This window comes from Canis aureus, chromosome 13 (genome assembly GCF_053574225.1).
Source record: "Canis aureus isolate CA01 chromosome 13, VMU_Caureus_v.1.0, whole genome shotgun sequence".
Taxonomy (NCBI): Eukaryota; Metazoa; Chordata; class Mammalia; order Carnivora; family Canidae; genus Canis; species Canis aureus.
In genome coordinates, this window is record NC_135623.1 from 31,888,103 (window position 1) to 31,908,672 (window position 20,570).

The following is a 20,570-nucleotide window of genomic DNA, read 5'->3' on the forward strand; positions in this document are numbered from 1 at the left end:
CGTTCACTGCTGAGTTTACCTAACTTTAAGTAACTGAGGAAGTCATTTGTGGGCCTCCACATACCCATGGATAGTCTTTGTGTTCATGTTGTGTACAGTGATTCCAACAAGAGAGCTACGGAATGATGCACACTGGAAAAGTCTCTGGAGAAAGAGATTATTACAGGAAGAGGGAGAGAAGAAATATGAACACATAAAAATTCAAGGTAATTTCAGGTGGTAATAAAATAAGTAGGGGATCCCCTACTTATTTTGCTTAGGGAGTTTTTTTTTGCTTTTTTAGAAAAGTTTATTTATTTATTTATTTTTAGAAAAACGGATTGTATTCTCATTATATGAGGTCATATTGATGAAAAGAAGAATAGATAAATTCAGGGAATACCAGTGAACCATTAAGATGATATAACAACAACAAAAATAGATTTAAAAAACTCCTGGGTGGCTCAGCGGTTTAGCGCCTGTCTTTGGCCCAGGGTGTGATCCTGGGGTCCCGGGATCGAGTCCCACGTCGGGCTCCCTGCATGGAGCCTGCTTCTCCCTCTGCCTGTGTCTCTGTCTCTCTCCTTCTGTGTCTTTCATGAATAAATAAAAAAAATGTTTAAAAAATAAAAAAAAAATAAGTACCACACAGACACCAAATGGAAGAGAGAGGAAAAGGTAACAACACAACATTTGGAAGTAATGTGACTTTTCCTGGCATATGCTTATTTAAAATTATTTTTATGTCAGAGGCTTGTGAACAGTGGAAGATGAACAAGGAAAAGCGAGAAGGGAGGAAAAAAGGAGTAAACAAAAACATGACTGGAGGAGCACCTCTTTCCCCAGAATACCGCCCACATGAGATTTTCTCTTTTATGGTGGCAAGAGAGCAAAGCAAAAGATGTCCTGTTTTGTAAAGTGATCTCGAGATGTGAAACGTCTGAGATTCACTTGTACATTTGAGCTGATCACATTCTCCCTTTGAGTAGGACTTACCCTCACCTGTTCAAAAGATTACTGGAGGTGATCTGAGTCCTCTGCCTTTTCTAAAATTTCCTTTTTTTTTTTTAAGTTTTTATTAGAATGAACAAGCACGTGTGCGCAATCAGGGGGAGTGGCAGGCTCACCGCTGAGCACGGGGTCCAACATGGGGCTCCATCCTGGGACCCTGAGGTCATGACCTGAGCTGAAGGCAGATGCTTAACCACTGAACCACCCAGGTGCCCCCTAACATTTCCTGATTCACGCTTACACAGGTGGGCAATGGGAAGGAGAATGTATGATTCATGTATGTCACCATAATTCTAACCTGTAGCTCTAGTGACATGGTCCCTTCTCTGGCCTTATGGCTTTCATCCTTTTAAAATTTTGATCTCTAAATCTTCACTGACAATCATGGACAGTCTCATAAAAAGACAAATGTCCATTCAAAAATTAATATCTCAAATCAACCATCACAATTTCTTAAATTATAGGATACCTTTAAAGCCAAATTGTATTATAGATTATAACTTGTGAAAGGCAGGCAAAAGTCACTTGTAAGTAAAGATAATGAAGTTTATTTCATACCAGAATACAGAAAAAGATATTTCTGACATTTGGGAATCCCTGCAGAAGAAAAATCTCTAAATAGCCTAAAAATTGTGAATCATACGAATATCTTGCTAATGGATTCTGATCTTAGCATCAAAGAATTCATTTCATTTTGGAGAATATATTGGTGATGAAGTAAGCATAGCAAAAGAAAACTAAGTGAATTAAGGAGAGTACCTTTTTTTTTTTTTTTTTTTTAAGAAGAGAGTACCTTATAAGTTTTTTATTTAATATTAAGAGTTTGACATGAGTAGTAGGTTGATTCTGTCTTCTGAGAGCTAATATTGTCACAAAATAATTTGGACAAAATGAACTTTTCCTGGAATTTTGTACACTGTTACTTTTTTTCCTTCATAGCTGATCTTTCAATTGAGAAGACTGGTCCAATTGTCACTTGATTGAGGACAAAGTCTTGGATATCCCACTGGTGTTAATGTTTAAATGAAAGCAGTACTTTCATTTCCTCATTTCTGTGAAGGTTAATATAATAATTTTACATCAATATAGTTTTATACCTTAATAGTAAATTTTCAATTAATTTTTTTGAGAGGGAGGGGAGAAGAGAGAGAGAGAGAAAGAGAGAGAATGAGCACACACTTGTGTAGGCGTAGAGACAGAGAAAGAGGAAGAGAATTTTAAGCAGGCTCCATGCCCAGCATGGAGACCAATGCAGGGCTCAATCCCAGGACACTGAGATCATGACCCAGCTGAAATCAAGAGTCAGAGGCTTAACTGACTGAGCCACCCAGCTGCCCCTACATAACTATTTTTTTAAATACTCATTACATATAGGCATTGATCTAAGAACTTTATTAGCTTATTTAATTCTCATACAACTGTATGAGTTATTACCTATTTTATGGGTGAGGAGACTGAAGTAACTTGCTAGTAAATTACAGGGCTGTAATTAATGTGCAGCCAGAACTAGGCTTTAATCTTATCCTTTCTCTCGTCAAAATGATGCTGACATTCCATATGTTATTTAAATACACATGCATTTCTCTAAAAAATATGGTCACAGCACTTATATTTAGATGTCAATTGACGGATAGAGTCATCATTTAACATCTTAAGATGTTTCTCAACTGACTTAGAGTCATGATTCTGGTTTTCTTCCCCCAATGTACTTAAAGGTATTAGAATACCTAAAAAGTGAGTCTGAACAAAAGATGTTTAATTCAACTGTATAGAATGTCAAGGGCTGCTTGTAAATCATATTTAAGGACTGTTAGGATCACAAACATTTCCAAAAGTTTTCAACACTAACAAATGAGTTTAGATCTCAATTCACTAAAAATTTGAATACAGCCTTTTTAACAACCATTTTTAAGTTGAGTTGTTGAATAAAGTAAGAGTTTTATATATTTTAACTAGATCTTTTTTTTTCTTTTAAAGATTTTAAATATTCTTCGCTCTATCAGCAACAGACCATTTCATGGATGAATTCTAGTATATCACAAGAAATTATGAATAAAAATTATTTTGCATTTAAAAAGCACATTTTCCTTGAGTGTGCATGTGTGTCTATGTGTGACATGCATGTCGTAATGCAGAGAGTTAGTGCCTAAAGGCAAAAATAAATTAGCTATGTCTTTAAAAAAAAAAAAGTCCTCATAGTTTATAAGGCAAGGAGAAAAGTTTAATCCAACAGCAGAATTTCTATTAAGGACAGAAATATCACTTAAGAAAAAAACCTGAGCTACTCTTGCAATATCGCAAAGGGGACAGTTGATTTGGAGTTTTCTGTGACAATCCCAAGAGAAGGGTAAGGTAATAGAAGAGGAATAGAGGCATCAGGCAACGTGCAACATTTTTGAAAGCAGAGAGGACGGTAGGAACATCCCTCCTCCCAGGTGGGAATGGCCAGTGTCCTCTGTGACAGGGATGGCCATCATTAACTTTGAAATCATTGCTATGTAAGTCATGTTTCTCTCTTCCAATTATGTGTGACTGTTGGGGGGGAGGATGTTAGGAGTGCACTGGGAAGAAAATAAAAGCAGAGGACAAATATAAGTGAGATTAAAATTTAGCAGATGCAGTAAATTAGAACTCACAAACTCTGATGGTTCTCAGGAAAGGGTGTGAAGAAAAGGAAAGATCCGAGTTTCTTCCATTACAGATTGGACACAGGCATCTTTTTATGAAAGAATATGTGTTCTATTTATACCCTTAGGGGAAGAATGGTTGTATAGGACTAACGAAGTTGGGAACATTTGGGCGAGTTTCCCACTACAACTTTCTCTTTAATCACAATTTTATATTTGATGAAAAGTATTGTACCCAAACAGACCAATTTGATGAAGCTCAGTTTGAACGGATCATCTGTATGTTTTATAGTTTCAAAATAAGATTGTGATTTTTAAGTACTTATATTAACAGCTAGACCTTTAAAAAGGTGAATGATCTTCCCCCTGCCCCTTTCTGAACTCATCTAGTACCTTTCTCCCCACTGGTCATTTTTTACTCAAATAGGTTGCCAGAATATTCCAAACTAATTCCTACTCCCACAGATACTTTTATTTTTAAATTTTAATTTAAATACCAGTTAGTTAACCTACAGTCTAATGCTAAAATCTTACTATAGTGTTACTACAACACCATAATTCAATGTTTCCAAATAGCACCTGGTGGTCATCACAACAAGTGCCCTTCTTAATCCCCATCACCTATTTCCCCCATCCTCCACCCACCTCCCCTCTGGTAACCCTCAGTTTGTTCTCTATGCTTAAGAGTCTGTTTCTTGGTTTGCCTCTCTCTCTTTCCCCTCTGCTTTTTTGTTTTGTTTTTTGTTTTTTTTTTTAAATCCCACATATGAGCAAAATCATCTGGTATTTGTCTTTATCTGACTTATTTATTTCGCTTAGTATAATACCCTCTAGCTACATCTATGTCATTGCAAATGACAAGATTTCATTCTTTTTTTAAGACTGAGTAATATTTCATTGTTTATATTCCACATCTTCTTTATCCATTTATCAGTCAATGGACATTTAATGAAGCAACAGAAAGAGAAATGAAGGAGTCCATTTTATTTACAATTGCACCAAAATTAATAAGATACTTAGGAAGAAACCAAAGAGGTGAAAGCCCTGTACTTTGAAAACGTAAAATACTGATGAAAGAAATTGAAGAGGACACAAAGAAATGGAAAGACCTTCCATGCTCATGGATTGGAAGAACAAATATTGTTAAAATGTCTATACAAAGCAATCTATGCATTTAATGCAATCCCTATTAGAATACCAACAGCATTTTTCTCAGAGCTATTACAAATGATTCTTAAATTTGTATGGATCCACAACAGACCTTGAACAGCCCAAACAACACTGAAAAAAGACAAAGCTGGAGGCATCACAATTCCTGACTATATTCTGCTACTGCACCTTCTTCCTGGAAAGCCCAAATCCTACCTTCTTAGAGAGACCTCCTTTAGACTGATAAGCAGTCTGAAATAGAGTAACCTTCTGCCCATGCAGTCATTTGGACTTTATCACATGACCCTGTTTATCACCATTTGAAAGGACCTTGATTTTCAATGTGCTAACTTATTTATTGCTGGTTGCCCATGGCACAAGGCCCTGAACCATGCTGAGTAGTACTGTATCCTCAGCACTTGAAATTGTGAAGACATAAATATTTGTGAAATGAACAGGTGAGGAGGGTATATACTAATAGAGAAAAAGAAAATTTAAAATATATGTGTGTGTATATATATGTGTGTGTGTATGCAAAGTAATTTATATGTAAAGGCAAATGCAAGTTGTATAATCATAATTATGTTTGTACCATGACATGCTTCAAAGTTTCTTCAGAATTATTTTTAAAAAATGATAGTTAGGTCATGTGTATTTGTCATGTTTTCTAAATTAGACAATCCCGGAGCAGTATTATTTAATATCTGTTTGTGGTAGACAGAATAAGTCCCTGAAATGCCCTGCCCTAATCACTGGAACTGATGGATATGCTATGTTTCATGTCAGAAGGGACTGTGCCAATGTAATTAAGGTTACATACCTAAAGATTATTCTAGATTATCTGGGTGGGTCCAAATTAATCACATGAGCCTTGGAAACAGGTGATTTTCTCTGGCTAGAGACAGAGATGTGGAAGAGAAGGCAGGTAAGATGCTGCAGAAGGGGAAGGCAGAGAGATTCCAAGGAAGAATTTGATCCATCATTGCTGGTTCTGAGACATAAGGGGCCAACAACAAGACCCAGAGAGAACTCTAGAAGACATCAACAACCCATAGCTAGCAGTGAGCAAGAACAGAGAGCCTTTTCCTACAGGCACAAAGAGCTGAATTCTGCTAACAGTCTAAGTAAAATTTGATGTGCCTCCAAGATGTGCCTTTAGACAGGAATATAGCCCTGCCAACATCTTGTTTTGGTTCTTGAGATCTGGACCATAGGGAGAAGCTGAGCCACACTGTCCCCACACTTCTGACCCATGGAAACTGTGAGATAATAACTGGATGTTATTTAGCTTCTTAAGTTTGTGCTCATTTGTTGTGGTGAGAGAAAATTAGTATAATATCTAATAATGATTATAAAAACAATGAGTAACATGAATCCTTGCTGTATTTTGCTAAGAATTTTATGAGCGTTTCAATTAATTTTTATGATAATTGATGAAGTAATGTACTTGGCCCATTTTGAGTAATCTATTTAACCCAAACCTCTTATCTTTGAGAACCACACCTCCTTACTCACACATAGGAAGGGGCCTTTGGCAATGATGTTAGTATTTTTGTGATTCCGTTCTTTTGGCCCAAGAGGACCAAAGGTGAACATTTAACTTAATATGGCTTAAATAGATCATATCCTGTTGATTCAAAATTGCAATTGAGAGATTTTACTTTCTTGAACATCAGGTGTATAAAATCAGAAATTGTGGAGTGGCATTTTACATGGAAAGGAAAGATGGAATAGTGAAAACATAGAGAAAAAAGTAGTTGCCAGAGATTATTGGGCCAGAGTGCATGTATGTGTGTGCGTGCGTGCGTGCGTGTGTGTGTGTGTAAGAAAGAGAGAGAGATTTAAAAAGTGACTTCTTAGGTGGCTTTTCTGTTTGTCTCTGTTGCCTCCTGAGGCCCAGATGTGTTTCTGCACTGCTGCTTCATTATGGAAAATTTCTCCATTCAGCTTAGACTAGGTTGAGTGAAGTTTTGCTAGTCCCAACCAAAAGAATGTTAATTAAGGCAGGCAATATTATTAAACTTTCATTTAAAGAGATGTTGTATTCATTAAGCTTTGTTACTGATGTAATAAGCAGGCCGGCTGAGGCTCAAAGACAGTGCACTAGAGTAATAGTCAAAGAGATGGCTCCTATCTGCCGGAGACTCAACTCTACTGGTGATTTAAGGAACCCGGCTTCTTTCAGTTTGTTGCCCCACCATTCCTTAGGGTTTTTATTGTCATTTGCATCCAGTTTGCATTTCAGAAAGGGAATGGAGGAGAAATATTGGCTTCTTAAAATACTTAGCCCCAAAGCAGCATCCATTGCTTTTCCATTCTTGTTCCATTGGCAAAAACTGGTTAGATGGCTACAACTTACTATAAGAAATGTTGAGAGACAACAATCCAGCAAGGAACCTGGGAGCAGTAAAAGTAGTTGTGATGATCAGCTAGTGGCCTCTGGCAACAAATGTGTAGAAACTTGTTCAATATTACACCACTGATACACTGATTGAAACACAGATCTCTGACTTGGGAAATGGAACCATTTTTCTCTAGTACAGTTTTGCTTTACCAGATGGCTTCCATCTGTTTCATTAGTTGATTTAAAGTTCCACTAAACCTGTTAGCTGGCCAGCTCACATGTTCTATCATTGTCAATTTGCTTTTAATTTAGATAATATCAGAAAGAAGAAATCCAGTACTCAGCATATTAGGAGAGGGTCAGTGACAAATTACACAAGAGCAGGGGAGACCTCAATTAGGCTGCTCACTGCAAAGCACTGAAATATGACCAACTGCTAGACTATCTAATGACACAATATCCACTCCCCCCACCAAAAAAAAAACCCGAGACCCTTTAACCTCTTTCCTATTAGTCTCTGATGGCGTAAAAACAAATGATTTCATGTTATTAAACTATTAGTATGAAAAAAAAAAGTGGTAGTAGGTAATCAACTTAATTTGAATTGGCCTGAAATATGAAAAAGATTGAATATATTCTAGCATTCTTGATTTTGTCCTGCTATTTTTCAGGATTCTTTGCATTGGCAGGATAACCAGGATCAGGGTCTGGCACTAAACCTGTAGGTATGGGGCTTGGGTCGATCATGCAGTAAGACTAGGGGTGATGATGTGAATGATCTGCTTACATGGGGAAGTTTACTTATGCAGGCATTCTGTCGGTATTGGAGTGGATTGCACAACCTATAAATTAGTCATAGTTGAGGTAAAATAACAGCAAAAAGCTTCCAGGATAAAGAAATGGAGTAGGAAGAAAAGAATCATGGGTGACTGAGATAAGTATAGAGGAGCTTGTTTTGTCTGCTCATGCCAACAAAGAGCATGCATCTCTTCCAACTCTGCATTCAGTAACAATATATTGGTAGCTTGAACAATATATTGGTAGCTTGAACCACAGTAGGAGTATTTACAGACATTTTTATAAACTACAATTCATGATGCTCCCCCTCCACCCATGGCAAAGCTGATTGCTGAGCACTTACTTGCTATATTAATCAGGGCTTTTCCTCTGTATAAGGTGTATAAGTAGACATTAAGGGACTTAGTATGAGAGATTGGCTCATATGATTACGGAGACTGGGAAGTCCCATGATCTGCCTTCTGCCAGCTGGAGGCCAAGGAAAGTCTGTGATGTGATTCTAGTCCAATCTCAAAGGCTTAAAGACCCATAGTGCCAATGTCAAAGGACAGGAGAACAGGATGCCCTAGCTCAAGCAGAGAACAAATTTGCCCTTTCTCTGCATTTTTGTCCTATTCAGGATCTCCATGGATCAGATAATGCCCCCATCCAAATTTGTTGAGGGTAATCCTCTTTGCTCATTCAACCAATTCGAATGTTAATCTCTTCCAGAAACATCCTCACAGATTCACCTAAAAATTGTTTGCCAGCTATCTGGGCATCCCTTAGCACATAAAATTAACCATCAAACCTGCACATGACTGGTGATACCTATAATCAAGGTAGATTAACACCATCTAAGTACCCCCCCCCCCCCCCCCGATAATAGTTACTGCCTGGGCCAGGGTTCAGTGGCAGACTTGCTGATAGTAGGGGCCTGACAAAAGCAAGTCTTAGTGGGTGGGTTACTAGAATGCAAACTGATAATCAGCATGGCATTAGAAATTCTCAACCACTGGGGGAGGATGACTTAAGAACCCCATTGTCAGAATGGAGCATCTACAGTGTGTGGTAGAGGAGAAGCAATACATATGGGCAGATGCTACGGGGATCTTAGAACCTGTGATATTCCATTACCCCAGAGGAATGGTGACTTGATGTTAAATTCCATTTTAGGTACGATTTAGAAAATGTATAGAGAAAGTAAATTCACCTGTACATGGTGGCATGAAAAGAAATCTTATTCTAACTAGGAAATTGTCTATGAGCTGAGTCAGCACTGTCCCCACTAATTTTGGGGGGGGGCTTCCATGATACACAGATATAACCTTGCCATTAGTCATGTAAAACCAGTCAGCTCTGTCTCTCTTTCTCTCTTTCCTTCTTTTTCATAGGTGATTTACACATCTGCTCACCTTTGAATGTAGTAAATCCTGAGTGAAACCTGAACTGCTTCATAGGCAAAAAATAGTACCTCTAAGCTAGAGCTAAACCTCTCCTGCTTCTTAAGCACCAGGTTAGTAGAGGAAAAATGTATAGAGATAAAGATTGACTTGATGCTCATATTTTTGGTGATAAGATAATGACTATCTGGGAATAGGACCTATGGGATGTGAAAAAAATCATTAAAATACTAATAGACAGGGATCCCTGGGTGGCGCAGCAGTTTGGCGCCTGCCTTTGGCCCAGGGCGCGATCCTGGAGACCCAGGATCGAATCCCACGTCAGGCTCCCGGTGCATGGAGCCTGCTTCTCCCTCTGCCTGTGTCTCTGCCTCTCTCTCTCTCTCTCTGTGACTATCCTAAAAAAAAAAAAAAAAAAAAAAAATACTAATAGACATGGGTACCTTGGATGGGTGTACCAAAAGGTGTGGCTTCTATGCAATTAATTATCTACTTTGTGTGCTAGCCTGCGGACAGAGAGTTTGTTAGGAACTAGTCTGGCATCCAATAAAAATGATCAGGTTTTCTTCCTGATGCATCCTTTAAAAAGGAGAGAGACAGAGACAGAGACAAAGAAATAAAGAGCCTGATGGCCAAGTAATGTGGAGGAATTAGAAAATACTTTTTCGGTCTCATAAAAGTATCTCTACATCAAGACACTTATTTTCTCTTTTACTGGTAGAAACTATTATCAAAAGCTGGGATTATTTTCAGAAAATACTGTGCTAGCATGAGGTCAGGTACCTTCTGAACTGTGACCCAGGTGTCCTACTGAATTGTTGATAGATACAGAAGCATCAGGCCTGAAAACTCTGTACTTGAGCACTCCAGGCCAAACCACCCAAGTCAGTGACTGTCAGAGTATCCAAATACTTTCAAGTGGGCATTTTGGTGAATAGAGAACCAAAGGGCAGTTTCTACTTTTTCTTTTCTCTCTTCTTTTTATCACCTTCCAGAATGCTAGAGGAAAAGGTACCTTTACAACCTGAAAATCTATGGAATCTGGAAATGAGTTCAAATATTTTTTGGACCAGTTTCAAGTTCAAGCTTTTCTGAGTAAATTGCTCTATCTGTGATTAGAGTATGATTGATTCCCATCTCCTCGCAACTTCTTTTAGTTATTAAAACTGATCCAAAAAGGGAAAGTAGAAGCTGAAGGTAAGAGAGAGTAAAACAGTATTCCCCAGAAGGACACAAGGAAATGACACTGCCCAAGGTTCAAACCTACTAGTGCCAATGAGATCATATCAAAACAGATATGTTTCAAAAGTAAGGTTAAATGCCTTCAGATAGCCTAGGGGAGACACTCGAGGTATGCCACCAGGGTTAGCTGTCATGGACCTAGCAGTGAAGCAATATGGTGACAGGGAGGAAATTGTGGTCTCAGCAGTGTTAGTTATTTGGCTCTATTTTGTTTTCCTTTCTTTCTCTCTTCCTTTCTCCCCCTTTTCCCTTTATCCACCTCCCTTTGCTTCCTCTCTCTAATTCCCTTTTGCTTTCTTTCTTTCCCTCCTTCCCCAACCCCTGCCCTTTCTTTCTGCCGAGGTTCTGAAATCTAACCATATCTAGATAATGGTATCACTTAATTGGAATTTTCTTGATGGATAATACCAATGTTCAGTAGGTAGATATTGCCACATTTACATGCCTAGATTTGGAAAGAGTTCAGAAAAGTAGACACCTCTGATTGCAATGAATTCTAATATTTTTGAGTTCTGGTTCAAAATTGTCAGCAGCAGATATCCAATAACTGGATAGCCTTCCTTCTTACTTTCTGTGTACTGATACAAAAGAGACAGATAGGCTAGTCATTATTTCCTATTTCTCTTTCATCAGGGGTGATACCTAGAGTAGTCCCTGTATTAAGGCCTAAAACCCGATTTAGGAGCCTCCTCCATATGTTCAAAGTGGAAGGAAAAATCTGTGGAACACACACACATACACACAATGAGTGTGAGGAATAAACTTATAAGAATTTGCTCACATATAATATCCATATCAATTCAGAAAAGTTTGGTGATTAATGGCCATGACAGCAACTTTAATTTCAATATTCATTACAGACTATATCTTAGCAACAAGATTCATATGGCATTTTGTCCTATTAGTTGAGAAGAGGGCTCAAGTTATATGTGTACCCACAAAAAAAGCAGAATGCTTGTCCTTGTATTCTCAGCAAAGAAAAAAAAAGGGGGGGGTCATGATGGAAGAGCAATACCCTGATAGATGTCAATTAAATGGAAGGGGAGAGATGAGCCAGAAAGATCAGAGATCCTCCTTCAGCACTGAGCTCACCATGAATGAAGAATACTAACCACCAAGGCCTTTACGGCCTGCGTAGTCATCTTCTTCCATTTCTGATTGACATACGATTTGTAAGTCATTATCTTATCCACCAGCTGGATGAAGGAAGCTCCATTGGCATGGCATGCTTGGGTGAGATTGGAAAGGCTCAACACTACCTCACAAAATCGGGCTGAACAGGGTCAGAGGGAGGTGCTCTACGAGTGGAGGCAGCAGTGTGCACGTAGCTACTGGTACATCCTCCTCCTCGCCAACAACTGTTTTCAAACAAGTGAGCAATCCAGTTCCAAAATACTCTCCCAAGTTTCAGTTTTACATAATCATTCTGGTCAATGAAGTCTAAAATAAAAATGAAAGCAGTGACAGGTATTTGGGAAGTGCAAGTCCCGAGTACTGATGCTAAGGAAAGTAGTCACTAAAAGGAAGGTTTTATGCATTACTGCCTGCTACTGTTTAACAATGACTGGAGAGAGACGCAGCTGGGCACTTGCTGTGCATATCTGCGTGGCAGTCAACTTCAGAAGGTAAGGAGAAACTGCGACTCGGAGTAGTCATCAGGAGGGACGATCTTTCACTTCCTGTGGTCAATATTTTCTCTTTCTCCCTCCCGGAGTGAAAGTTAAACCAGAAAGCCAGATGCTATAACCCACGGGTGTGATGCTTCATCCAAGTCCAGTGTGGTTCCTATGGGAAGAAGAAGGAGGAAGTTGATGAACCCAGAGAGCGTTAAGTAGTGTTTGTGTCCCAATACAGGGACCATTAACAAATCAATAATCTGAATGCCCCTAGATCCCAGGGACGTTTGACAATTTGCATCTACTTGTCCTCATCTGTTTGTATACTGGCCCAGGAATCTTTTGTAAGAGCTTCTGCCCAGAGAAGATCAGTTGTTTCTTAGGGAAAAAAGAGTTGGTACAGACGCATCCATGCAAGCTTCAGCACACACCTAGCAATGAAGATTAAGCAGTATACTCATGGCTCTTGTTTCACTGAGTTACTTGACGTGAAGGGGCAGAAAGGCAATGCAGTGAAGTGGGTAAGGGCAAGATATCCGGGATCAGAGACCCTTGAGTTTGCATATTGGCATAATTCTTTTTTTTGCCCTTTGAGGCCTCAGTTTCTTTAGATGTATAATGAAGAAACTATACCACACAAGGGAGTTTCTGAAAGGATTAGCATGGTGCCTACCCCGTAGGTGTGGGAGAGCAAGACCTCAGCAGGTAAAAAAGCATAAGAACAGGGACACACACAAATGGCAACAGCTCTATGCATGTGGCAAAAGCCACTTATTCCTGCCATGGGTCCCTACTGAAGACAGTACGTGCTGAACACAGCAACGGTGGTGGACAGACAGCCAGGCCTGCTGAGGTCAGTTCTCCAATCTCTCACCGCCCTCCAGTTAATGCTCCCCTGAGGCCCGTGCAGATGGTCACGGAGGCAGTTCCCTGCTGCCCCTCTCAGGATTGGTTTCTTGAGCTGTTTTTTCTTCTTGCTTCCACACATTTATGTTCTGTAATAAAACTGAGAGCCAACCCACACTCGGGCTTCCCCATGGCACCTGCGCTTCTTGGCGATGCCTGATGGTGTAGCTCCTTCATTCCAAGAATATTAGACTCTGAGTAATCATTTTGCCTCTCATCAGAAGGCAGCAAGTAGAAATGTTACTTCTTTTAGTTTTTATTTATTTATTTATTTATTTTTTAAGATTATATTTATTTGAGAGAGAGAGCAAGAAAGAGCACAAGTGAGGTTAGGGGCAAAGGGAGAGAGAGAAGCAGACTCCCTGCTGAGCAGGGAGCCCATGGGGGTGCTGGATTCCAGGACTCTGAGATCATGACCTGAGCTGAAGGCAGATTCTTAACCGACTGAGCCACCCAGGTGCCCCCAAATTGTTACTTATTTATAAGGAAGGGTTCTAATCCCACTAGAAGATCAAAGGAAGTCTTATTCATTTGCAGTTTCAAATCTTCCAAATTCTGACATTCATCATCTCCCAAACTTACAGTGGTCCCATCAGAAGCCAAATTATATTTTGCAATGACCAGTGATTATTGTATTTGCCAATATTTGCATTGACTCTCCTCGTTTTCCATAAAAGCTTTCTTCCCTGCAATCTGCTTTGTAAAATACTTCCTGCTCTTTACTTGTTAACCACAGAAACGGATTCGCTCTGCTGACTCTGTTCTCTGTCACTGAGTAGCAAAGGAAAGCTTTCATTTTTGCTTTTTCTCAAGAGAAATTTCTTTGGAGCCCAGAGGCAGAAAGCATGCCTCCTACGGAGCTGCATGGGCACGCTTCTGCACGGCTTTGAATGTTCCCCAGGTAGCAGTAGCTCAGGAATGTTACTTTTTGAGTATATTCAGCTTGCTGTTAGGTGTAGTACCCTAAGACCACATAAAATCAAACGTTTAATCAATTAAGATTCTAATAACAGTCGATAGCAAGGGTTCAAAGTAAAATGGCCCAGAACCACAGCAAGGAGTACAAATGAATGAAATTGGAAAAAAAAAAAAAAAGATTTCTTTTTCTTCTTTCAGAAAAATAACCGCATGACTGATGGTAGATGGCAACTTATACCCATGAAAGAGGTTCAGTGTTCATTGCAGAGCTGGCCAGTAAGAGCTTCTTAGTGGGTAAAGTGAAAAACGTGTTTCCCTGAGAGAAAATGTGTCTAGCATTGCCAGAGAGTCACATTTTTTAGAAACAAGGCAGAAAAATAAAAAAAAACAACCAGAAGTCTATCATGTTATGTAAAATCTGTCTTTCTATGTGAAATAGCTAATTGTAGAGAAACTAATTGTAATAATTAGGATAGATTAGAGAAAAATAGCCCTACAACTGTATGGATCTATGGTTCCAACTGGTCAGCAGTTAATAAGCTTACGAGTAGTAAATAGGATTTATAGTTGAGACAGGTCTCACTTCCTTTGTGAAGATTTCATTAACTATGTATTTTTTAAAAACTTTGTTTTGTCTGTTAAATTTGTTATATATTGGCACGATTTATCTCTTGCATTTTCACAGATATATTGAGGTATAGCTCACATACAACAAACTGCACACATTTCAAGCATGTAATTCGATTAAATTGACATGTACACAGATCTAAAATCATCACCACAATCAACATAGTGCCCCCATCCCCCTAAAAATTTTCTTCATTCACCCTTGTGAACCCTTCCTAATGCACCTGCTCTCCACCATATTCCTATCCTCTGGCAACTGTTGATCTGCTTCACTTTCTGTCCATATATTAATATTCCCTTATCCTTTTAATCTCTCTAGTATTGCTAGTTATGTCATCTCTCTCTTTCCTGATATTTTTATTTCCTGGTTAGTCTAGTGAGATTTTGATCACTTGTACTGATATTTTCAGTATTGAAGTTTCTTTTTTCTTTTCTTTTCTTTTCTTTTCTTTTCTTTTCTTTTCTTTTCTTTTCTTTTCCTTTCTTTTCCTTTCTTTCTTTTCTTTCTTTCTTCTTTTTAGTATTCAAGTTTCATTGATTTTTCTCTTTTTTCATTTTCAATTGCATTGATTTGTTTCCTTTTTTTCTGCTGACTTTGGGTTTAGTATGATCTTGTGTTTTTGTTTTTTCAGTATTTTAAGGTAAAAACTGAGGTAATTGATTTGAAATTTCTTTTTTTTTATATAGTTACTTAATGCTAGAAATTTGCCAGCAAATTGTACTTAGCAACATCCCCCAAATTAAGATGTTGTTTTTATTTTCATTTAGCTCAAAATACCTTCTAATTTCCTTTGTGATTTCTTCCTTGCCACATGGGTTATTTAGAAATGAGTTATTTAGTCTCCAAATATTTAGGGGTTTTCCAGATGTCCCTCTGTTATGGATTTTAAATTTAATTATACTGTAGTAAAAAAACACATTTTGTAAAAATGGATCATTTTACATTTTGAGACTTTTTTATGGTGTAGAATGTGGTGAAAAGAGGATGTATACTGTTTTTTTGTGGGTGGAGCATTCTATAAATATCAAATGAGATCCAGTTGGTTGATACTGTTGTTGAAACCTTATATGTTCTTAAATGTTTTTGTCTACTTGTTCTATCATTTATTGAGGGAGCGGTATTAAAGTCTCCAACTATAATTCCAGATTTGTTTTTTTTTTTTTTTCTCCTTGCAGTTCTAGTTCGTGCTTCCTACATTTCAAAGCTCTGTTGCTGGGTACATAAATATTTAGTATTGTTAAGTTCTTCTGATGAACTGACCCCTTTTCCATTTTGAAATGATTTTCTTTATCCTTGATAATATCCTTAGCTCTGATCTACTGAGCTAATATTGAGACTCTACTTTATTGGATTATTTTATCTTGTTATAATTTTATACATTCTTATACCTTTAACCTATATGTGTCTTTATGTTTAAAGAGGATTATGTATAGTTGGATTTTTTCTTTTATCCAGCCTGACAATCTCTGCCTTTATTTGGAGATACTTAGATCACTTACTTTAATGTGATAATGATATGTCTATGGTTTTTCCTCCCATTTTATGTTTTTAGTTAATCCATGAAATTCAAAATATTATTAGTTAAAATATAATCCACATAATCATAAATAAAGTATAAGATATCATGTTCTTCATAAGGACCTTCAAAATTCAGTGAATATTTCACAGCTCTGATACATGCAACTAGGAAGTTAAGTTTGATCAGATATACTACAGATGTACTTAAATTTCATAGGTTTTACAGCTGTAAGAAAAGATTTAATCAAGTTGCCTGAAACTTCTTTAAAATTTTTCCAATAACTTAAGTAACCAGTCTTATTTTTTTATTAACTTAAAAAAAAAGATTTTACATATTTATTCATGAGAGACATAGGCAGAGGGAGAAGAAGGCTCCATGCAGGGAACCCGATGCAGGACTTGATCCCAGGGCTCCAGCATCACAACCTGAGCCAAAGGCAGATGCTCGACCTCTGAGCCACCCAGGTGTCCTTTTTTAAATTAACTTTTGAAATAAAAAAATATATTTAAGATGTACAACATGTTATATATATATAAAATATATAATTGAAATAAATGAAATTGCTATAGTCAAACTAGTTAGCATATTCTCTTCACGTAGTTGTCATTTGTGTGCGTGTGTACGTGTGTGTGATGAAAACACCTGCAATCTACTCTCTTGTCAGATTTCTAATATTCAGCTCAGTATAATTAACCATAGTTACTACACTGTATATTAGATACCTACACTTATTCACCCTACATAACTGCCACTTTGTACTCTGACCAGTATCTCTTCATTTTCTCCTCCTCACTATCCCTTTAGCCCCCATTCTACTCTCTGCTTCTATGTAGTCAAATTTTTAAGGTTTCATATACAAGACCATGCAGCTTTTTTCCCTTTTTCTTTCTGAATTCTTAGGATAATATCTTCCAGGTTCACTCACATTATTGCAAATGGCAGGATCTCCTCTACTATTTTTTTTTAAAGGCTGAATGACACACATATATATGTATATACCTACACACACACACACACAATTTCTTTATCCATTAGTCCATCAACAGACACTTAGGTTGTTTCTTTATCTTTACTATTGTGAATAATGCTGCAAGAAACATGGGAATGCAGGTTCCTCTTCAAGGTACCAATGTTACTTCCTTTGGGAATATTCCCAGAAGAGAGATTGTTGGATTGTATAGTAGTTCTACTTTTGGTTTGTTGAACTCTGTATTATTTTACATAATGTCTGTACCAATTAATATTCCCAGTAACAGTGTAAGAGGGTTCCTTTTTTCTCCACATCCTATCCAATGCTAATTATCTTTTTTTTTTTTTTTATAGTAGTAGCCATTCTGACAGGCATGGGGTGATATCATCTCCTTGTGGTTTTGATTTGTTTTTTCCCTGATGACAAGTGATATTGATTTGCATTTCCTTGATGACTGGTGACATTGAGCATTCTTCTCATATACCTGTGGGCCATCTGTATGTCTTTGGAGAAATGTCTATTTAGGTCCTTTGCATTTTTTAAATCAAGTGTTTGTTTTTTCCTGTTAAACCATATATGGTCTTTACATATTTTGAAAATTAACCTGTTATCAGGTGTATTATTTGCACGTATTTTCTCCTATTTGGTAGGTTGCCTTTTCAACTCTGTTGATCATTTCTTTTGTACGGAAGATTTGCAGTTTGATTTAGCCCTACTTATTTATTTTTGCTTTTCTTTGTTTGTTTTAAAGAATTTATTTATTCATGAGAGACAGAGAGAGAGAGAGAGAGGCAAAGACATAGGCAGAGGGAGGAGAAGCAGGCTCCATGCAAGGAGCCTGATGTGGGACTTGATGCTGGGACTCTGGGATCATGCCCTGAGCCAAAGGCAGACACTCAACCACTGAGCCACCCAGGCGTCCCTTTTTTGACTTTTGTTAATTCCTTTGTTGTCTGTCCAAAAAAATCATTGTCAAGGCCAATGTCAAGGAGCTTTTATTCTGTGTTTTTTTTTTAAGAAGTTTTACGGCTTCAGGTCTTATGTATAAAATGGGTGTTCAACCCACTTTGAGTTGTTTTTTGTGTATGGCATAAGATAAAGGTCCAGTTTCATTATTTTGCATATGTTTATTCAGTTTCTCCAGCATATTTTTACTGAAGATACTGTCCTTTCCACATCATGAACTTTTGTTGGAAATTAGTTGTTGAATACGGTTGGGCTTATTTCTGGGCTCTCTATTCTATTCCATTCTTCTGTGTGTCTATTTTTATGCATCTTGTTTTGATTACTATATTGTTTTGATTACTGTAGCTTTTATTTTATTTTCTTTTTTACCGTAGATTTTAAACAATTTGTAATCAGGAAGTATGATTCCCTTATTTCTCTTCTTTCTCAAGATTGCTTTGAATAGTTGGGGTCTTGTGTGGTTCCATACAGATGTTAGAATTATTCTTCTATTTCTATGAAAAAATCCACTGAAATTTTGATAGGAATTGCACTGAAGCTATGGTATCACTTTGAGTGGAATGGACATCATAACTGTATTCTTCCAATCCAGGAATATCCGGTCCAAGATGTCTGTCCATTTGTTTGTGTCTTCATTTTTTTTCAATAGTGTTTTGTTATTTTCAGTGTAGATCTTTTACCTCCTTGATTACAAGTATTTTATTCTTTTTGATGCTGTCATAAATGGTATTTTCTTGATTTCCTTTTTGGGTAGATCATTGTTAATATAAAGAAATGCAAATGATTTTTGTATGTATCTTGCAACTTTTTGAAAATGTATTAGTTCTAAAAGATTTTTTAATAGAGTGTTTAGGATTTTCAACAAATATGATCATGTTACTTACAAATTGAAATAATTTTACTTCTTTTCTGATATAGGTGCATTATTATTTCCTTTTCTTGTCTCATTGCTCTTTTAGGATGTATTGTACTATGTTGAGCAGAAGCAGCAGAAGTAGGAATCTTTGTCTTGTATCAGATCTTATAGGAAAAGATTTCAGTTTTTTTCTTCCATTGATTATGCTGCTGTGAACTTTGATAAACAACCTTTACTATATTCAGTAAGATTTCTTCTATCTCTGTTTTTTGAAAATTATTTTTGTCATAAATGGATGTTGAACATTGTCAGATTCTTTTTCCTACATCTGTTGAGATGATCATATGGTTTTTCTTTCATTCTGTTAACATGGTGTCTTATATTAATTTTGTATATGTTAAACCAATCTTGTATCCTAGGGATAAATCTTACCTGTCCATGGTGTATAATCTCTTCAATGTGTTATTTGATTTGATAGTATTTTGTTAAAATTTCTTGCACCGATATTCATCAGAGATATTGGCCTGTAGTTTTCTTGTGTCTTTGGCTTTGGTATGAGAGTAATACTGGTCTCATAAAATGAGTTTGGAAGTATTCCCTTTATTTCTCATTTCTCTATCATTGTTTTTAAGTTTTTTCTTTGTCTTTAGTTTTTAGAAGTTTGATTATGATGTGTTAGTATGAATTTCTCTTGGTTTATCTTGGGTTTTGAGGCTTGCTTTGCTTCTTGAAAATGTAGGTTTGTGTCTTTTGCTAAATTTACAGTTATGTCATTAAATCTTTGGATAATTTTCCAATCTTGCCTTTTTTTTTTCTCTCTTTCTGTTGCTTCAGTAACACAGATGATAGATCTCTCCTTGTAGTCCCACAAGTCCCCTGAGTTTTGTATATAACTTTTTCAGTCTATTTTCTTGTTGTTCATATTAGATAATTTCTATTCTATGTTCAATATCACTGATTCTTTATCAACTTGATTGTTGATCCCATCCATTGAGTTTTTTCTTATTGTATTTTTTTTAGTTCTACAATTATTTGCTTTTTTTTAAATCTTATGTGGTTTCTATTTTTTTCTGATAATTTTTACATCATTACTGACAATTTCTTTTTCTTCAGTTGTTTTTAAGCATGTTTGCATTTGCCTACTGAAGCATTTTTATGATGTCTGCTTTAAGTCTTTGACAGATAATTTGAAATTATCTCTTCTATTGGTCTTGACATCCTTTGTCTTTTTTTTTTTAATTCAAATTGAAATTTTCCTGGTTTTGGTGTGATAAGTAATTTTAATTGGAATCTGGATTGTTTTAATGTTATGAGTATCTGAATCTTATTCAAAACTTCCATTTTGGCTTTTTTCTCTGACCCCACTTCAGCAGGTGAGGTTGGCAGGCTTGACGTCGCATCGTTACTGCATGGAGGGCCTGAAAGTGAAGGTTCCCTATGCAGCCTCTATTGACACAAAAAAGAATATCTCCTCATTATTGCTAAGTGGAGTGGGAGTTCTAGCTCCCCATTTGGACTCCACTGATACCACCTTCGCTGATGAAACCAAATTTCTTGTTTCTGTCCCCTTGGTAATTTTCATTTATATCACATGGGGTAAGGCTTATTACCACCTAAAAGGGATAAAAGTCCTGGTTTCCTCCTTGGGATTCTCTGATA

General features: G+C 37.0%; 1 protein-coding gene across 3 annotated transcripts in view; it reads left to right on the forward strand.

Moving 5' to 3' along the window:
• LOC144282257 (uncharacterized) overlaps positions 1-20,570 on the forward strand; it is a 147,404-nt gene that overhangs the window by 37,079 nt on the left and 89,755 nt on the right. The window contains exons 3-4 of one of the 3 annotated variants that reach the window (XR_013350617.1): positions 9,282-9,403; positions 10,286-10,419. The exons of 1 other annotated variant lie outside the window; for it this stretch is intronic. The gene's annotated coding sequence lies outside the window, so the exon portion shown is untranslated. Of the gene's footprint in view, positions 1-98; positions 188-9,281; positions 9,404-10,285; positions 10,420-20,570 lie in introns of those variants that run through there. One more of the 3 variants, XR_013350618.1, reaches the window with a different exon arrangement.